The sequence below is a fragment of the Meleagris gallopavo genome, chromosome 22 (genome assembly GCF_000146605.3).
Source record: "Meleagris gallopavo isolate NT-WF06-2002-E0010 breed Aviagen turkey brand Nicholas breeding stock chromosome 22, Turkey_5.1, whole genome shotgun sequence".
NCBI classification, from domain to species: Eukaryota; Metazoa; Chordata; class Aves; order Galliformes; family Phasianidae; genus Meleagris; species Meleagris gallopavo.
This window is the reverse complement of record NC_015032.2, coordinates 11566935-11573040: the sequence shown is the minus strand read 5'-3', so window position 1 is coordinate 11573040 and position 6106 is coordinate 11566935.

Genomic DNA, 6106 nt, shown 5'->3' with positions numbered 1-6106 from the left:
TACTTATTTGAGCAGAAGTTGTGATGGAAAAAATACCAATTCAGATAGAGTTTCTGATTCTCCAAGATTAATGTAAGCCTTTTTAAAGCTGCCTTGCCATAGCCTGATGCCCAAATAACTTTCACTGTCTTACTGTGATCTAGATGTTAAATAATTTATGTTATGCTCATTCATTTTCTCTCCAGTTAGGGTTACAGTATTTTTCCCAAGGAAAATGCTGAGTATGTCTAAATTATGCTCCCTTAATATCTGATGTGATTTAATAAAATTATATTACTTTCCTAATTGGGCTTACTCGTAATTTGCCTTAAATTCTATTATACAACAGCAAAGACCGGAGCAGACGTTATTAAGGGACAAACTCTGATTCTCTGAAGCACGAAAGAGTTCTTGAAGGAAGTGAGCAGAGCACAAGGCACTCCCAGTGCCCTGCACAGTGCTGGCTGTGTGCTCCCACACATGCCACGGCATCAAGTGCCATATAACTCTGATACACTTCCTCCAATCAATCCTCAGAGAGACTCTGAGAACAGAAAGATTAGACTTAGAAGATGAGCTGTTTCCGTGGACAGAAACGTGTTGTATGTGGGAAAGAAAGAATGAAAGAAAGAAGGAGAGACAGAAGAAAAGAAGGAAAGAGGGGAATCTGTGGGAGGCTTCTATTTCACAATGTCCTGTAAAAATAAATACAATCAAAGATTCCCCCAGCAATGCTGCTTGCCATGACTTGCAGCCAGCAGCTTACATCCACTTGATGCTAAAGCCATTCTGAAAGACTTATCTGAGAATGAATAAACTGAGCGGGGAGCTATCCTGTGGGATGGATAAGCAGAGGATGGAGAGGCACTTGAGATTCCTGGCTTGTTTTTATCCTCTTAATACTTGATACGACTACACGGTTTCCTGGACGACTTCTTCAAAGGCTGTGTGGTTCAGATGCATTGGGCCCACTCCTAACTTCCCCAGATTCCCTCTTTAGAGTGTAAGGAGCAGTAGTTGATTTGCATGTAAAGCTTGCATAGCAGCACAGCCAATCTCACCCCCCGTGGCAGCCTGCTTTTGTGGCATCCAGGTGCGACACAGTGCCACGCTGTGCAGCTGGCAACAGAGAGGAATTCACTTCCCTGTGTTACAGCCTCATCTCACATCTCCACCAAACAGCTCTTTGGTGGTGCCATCCATGCACGAGTGCTGCACCCCTCATGCCAGCAGGAACCCCAGGAGCACCTCTGCAGGAGCAGAGCAGGCACTGTGCTTACAGCAACAGCTCTCAGCTCTGAGGATTCTGTAGGAAATCACTGCAGGCTGTTTTCCACCTCTTGTGTTGTTATCTCCAGAATCTTCAAGACTTAGGGTGAGATTCTGGTTGGGAATATTTTCCTATTATCTACATTCTGTGTTAGGAACAGAATTTGAATGTGAGCAGAAGGGAATTTCTGATGTCATTATTTTTAGCGATAGTTTTGAGGACAGCTGTCCTCAGAGATGTGCTTTCCTTTAAACAATGTATTATTTAGGACCAAGGGAGAAAAGCTTTTGTTTTCAGAGCCCCACATGTAGCACTAAAAAGCACACATATGCTTTTCCCCAATCTCTATGGGTAATCAGGGAAATATCCCTCTGTGCATTGCACTCTGCTGTGTTTGAAGCTGAGGGGTGCATAAACACTCCTTTTTTTTCTGTTAACACATTATGAAATGGAATTTCACTGTATACTCACACACACACAAAAAAAAAAGCTGTTAAAAAAAACACATCATAATGCTTCCCAGTCAACAGTTTTTCTTTTATTTAGGTGAAGTTATGGATAAAAAACTTGAAGGAAGGCACAGACTTCAATTTATTGTTCCTCTTAAGGCAGTTAAATATTCCATTAACTGTAAGGTAAGGCATAATACAGGAGGTGAATGATGGAAGATTAACGACCTGGCTTAAAGGTATGCATTAAGGCCTTTTATTTCAACAGCATGGAGTGAGAATTCCCTGCTGAACTAAGTCCAAGGAAGGGAAAAAAATATGATGTTTATGAGGGAAAATGTTTTTCCCTGTTAAACAAAACAGATTCACATCTGAGCCGTGCTGTGTTTTCCAAAAGAGCTGTTAAGTTTATTGTTCCACTTACTATTTATCTGAAGTGGTACCCAGCCACCATGGCCATCCACCACCCTGCTGCACTAAGAGTGCTTCAAACATGTCTCAATTTCTTCCCAAGGGTTTTATATTGTAAGTACTTTGCTGCAGCTTTACCCCGCTGAGGGATTCTGGAAAACATAAATCCTTGACTGGGGTTCTTCTCGATCATTTTTGGGGGGATACACTCTCCTTTGCCTGTCTCTTCTGACCAATGAACCTATAGCTAGAATCCCTTGTTATTTTTCACACCCCTCACCAACTTTAGCTCCATCTGCACTTTGGCTTTCCTTATCCCACCTCTACATGTTCCAGGTAACGTCCCCATATTCTTCCCAGCCCACCCATCCCTGCTTCCTCTGCCTTCCTTTCCCTATCTGGCCAGCAGGTCCTTGCTCAGCCCTGCTGGTTTCCTGCCTTCCCTGCTTGTTTTCTTGATTTTTCTAAGGACAGTTTCTCAGGAAATCTCATCCAGCAACTCCCTGAAAAGCAGGGAGGTTGCTTTAAATGGATCTTCATCATAATTTTATGAATGCTTTTAAATTTCAAAGAGGTAGCAACAGTTTTGAGGAAAGATAGCAAACTAATGCTAAAGAAAGACAAAACCATCTTCCGTGTATTGACTGAGAATCTCATAGAGAATCTCTAAACCAATCATCCTGAGACTGTTGGTATTCTCACTTTTTAGTCATTTGCATAAGCATCTTTTTTGCTTCATTATAGAAAGAATGCGTTTCGCATTAACCTTCCACCAAAAATCCTAATGATGAAACTTTTCCTGCCAACTAGATGGTAAAGCCAGGGCCTGAAGAATTTTGCTCAGAGACAGTGCTTACTAAAACCACCATGCCCATGAATATGCAAAAGAGATCTTCAACAGATTTCTTTACAGATAGAGGAAACTGAAGACCCTGTTGGTCCCTCAGCGACAATAATGCCTGAAAGTACATTTTTTCCCCTAAATTTATTTATTTGCTATTAATGATGAATCAGTGGAAGCTTTCATATTTTATCAGAGTCATTTGTGTTTAAAGCTCCCAGGAGAAGCACAGAGAGAGACTTTAAGTGGTTTTTATCAATAAAATGGCATGCTTTTCGATGCTTTTAAAATATGCATTTGTATTCTGGTGTATGTGCATGCAACCTATGCTTTTTTCATTAAAGATTAATCGTTACTGATACATTTATTTTAACAAGTATAGAATGATGGTGGTTTTATTCCCAAATACCAGAAGCAAGATTTTTAAGCAGGGTTCTGAGCAGGATGAAACCTCACTGAAATCAATCAGGAACTGTTAGGATTGAAGATTCTCCATGTTGGTTGCACATTCATTTGATCATTGCGTTGATCACCTCCATTAAATAGTTTTATTTGGCATCTGTTAGATACTGACTCAGGAACAGGTAGAGAACATGCAGTGGTTTGAAGCAGGGAAATGTCAATCATTTTGAATTCCCAGCAACAGTCTGACGTGGATATGGAACCAGACCATCCCTGGGAGCAGATTTTTTCTCTCTATTTTGAGCTGGAGGTGCCAAGAAAAGGGATGCCTTTGGGCTGCGTCTGTCAGAAAACTCCACAAGATTAATAGCTTCACTGCTCTGCAGGCTTTCTGCAAAACTGTACAGAGCAAAGATTCTGGGCAGACTTTCCTGCTCTTCTGGACATCCATGTGGGGAACTTTGGATGTGAAGGAATCTCAGGGAAAAGCTTCGTTTTTAAAACTGCAATCATTTAGTATTGCTTTGTGCGTGAATGTGGACCTGAAGCTTGGACCAGCTTTAACTGAGTAAAACTTCAGGTCAGCTTCTTCTCTGAGGTTCTGGGAAGTTTCAGTGTATGCAGCAATTTTAAAAATATTCCTCTAGAATCAGTCAATTTCAGCAGACAGGTGGCTGAGAATGGAACGACAGAAGGATGAAAGGTTAAATGATATTGACTCTTTCTCACTGCTTTGTGCTCTCTTTCTCTCACTCAAGATCTATATTAAAATACCAGAACTTTAAGTTTTAGATATATCTAGCACTTGTTTACGTTCTATTTAATTACCTGGCACTGACTAAATACAACCTCATTAATTGCTAATATTGTTGTAATGAACTGCCATCCACTGACTGGCTGTCAGAGACATCTGAATAACATGACTGTGTCCGGGGTTTGCAGTGACGTTGAGCTTGGACAAACAACTGGGAGGGCAATTTATAATCTCCATCCAGAAGTCCTGTGTTTATTTACTTCTTAGATCATAGTGTTTTGGGTTTTTTTGTCAAATTGCATTCTTAGTATTCTTTGGCAGAAGAGCCTTTGACATAAAATCGTTTGGATTCACAGAACTACGGCTGCAGTGAGAATTCATCAAAAAAAGCTTTTTGCCTCTGTAATGTTAAAGTCTGTTCAAAACTTTGTTAAAGTCTGGATTTCAGCAGAGGTTGGATTGGGTCTGAAAATGCATTCTGTAGATCACACGCTGAATCTGGAAGAGTTTTAATAGAAATTGATTTTTTTTAAATCCCGACATATAAAGAGTGGCTAAAACATGAGTAAAACAAGCCTTTAAGGATAATCAGCCCTTTCATTAAATGAATCATTTGGTTTCCTTCTGTATTTACCTTCACTCTCACTATCTAGTCTCCCTTCATGATCTCACTCATACAGCCAGCAAAAGAAAAACTGCACTGTAGCAGCACTGCCTTCTGTGCTGTGAGTGAAACAATGGAAGAAGGTAACGTCCCGTGTTCAAATCTGCATCTTATTTTCCAATTCTTCTCATACGGCAGCTTGCACAAAACTGCTGCTGAGCTGCTGGCTGCTCCTGATTTCAATAAATTGATCGGCCAAGGGCTGATCAGTCATCACCTTCCATTTGGGACTCATTGAATACCTCAGCTAGTAGATAAAAATGTGCTTTTTAATCTTATCTTATTTATTTATTTATTTATTTATTTATTTACTTTTAGAGTTTAAGGAGCATAAGGGAATGGTTCTATTGAATACGTGGATACTGTGATTATTTTTTCCCAAGGTTTGATCTAGGGTTATTTGGCTTCATTTAAGCAGGCCACAGGATGGACTTGTGATCACAGTAAGAGACTGGGGAGTCTCCCAACACCAAGGCTGTGCTGTCCTGCTCTGTCACTTGTCTGCTGCTTTACAGAACAAAACATACTGCTTCTGTCTGCTCATCCATTTTCTACCAGTGTGGGCAGAACAAGGCTGCTCTGACTACCATCCAGCAGACATCCTGCTTGCTAGTTAGTGAAATTAATTGCAAGTAACTGGCACGCATCCAAACAAGTGCTATTCAACCCTTTATTATCCCAGATTTTTGCTGTCACTCCTTAATCAAGTCTTCATTCATAATTCTACCCCTTCTGTCTTGTTTACGTTCCTGGAATGATGGATGTAAACAAAGTTTATGCTCAGCAGTTACTCTGCATGTAGATTGAAACTGCAGCAAGCAGCTTGTGGGATACTGAGACCTGACAAAGAGGAAACAAAGAAAAAATTCTCTAGTACTATGGGAAATGAGAAGCAAGCCCACTTCTGCTGAGTTAGCCTTCTCCTTGCCTACTCGCTTTTTAATTTAAACCGATTTCCCACTTTTCAAGGGACAATATTGCTAGAATTATTCTACTTTCTATATAGGAAGGAAAATTTGTGTCTTAGCCTGTAGAAAGAAAATTAAAGGTGTAGTCTATGTAAGCAAGGAAAAGGAAGTAAGAAAATGTCAGGAAAATTAGCTGCTAGCATTTATTAATTGTCAAGAAGACAAATTCCTATTGTGTCTTGTTGTGTTATCAAACCAATGGCAAGGAATTCTTTCACGTGTCATCCAAATAACAAACCCAAAGCAATGCCTCTGGAGACCTGGGCCATGATCCATATGTTGTCAGTATGTCATTGTCAGTCATCCTTCTCTTTTCTTTTGTGACTTGCTCCTTGGATTTAATTTAACTTCACATTAGATTAAATTCT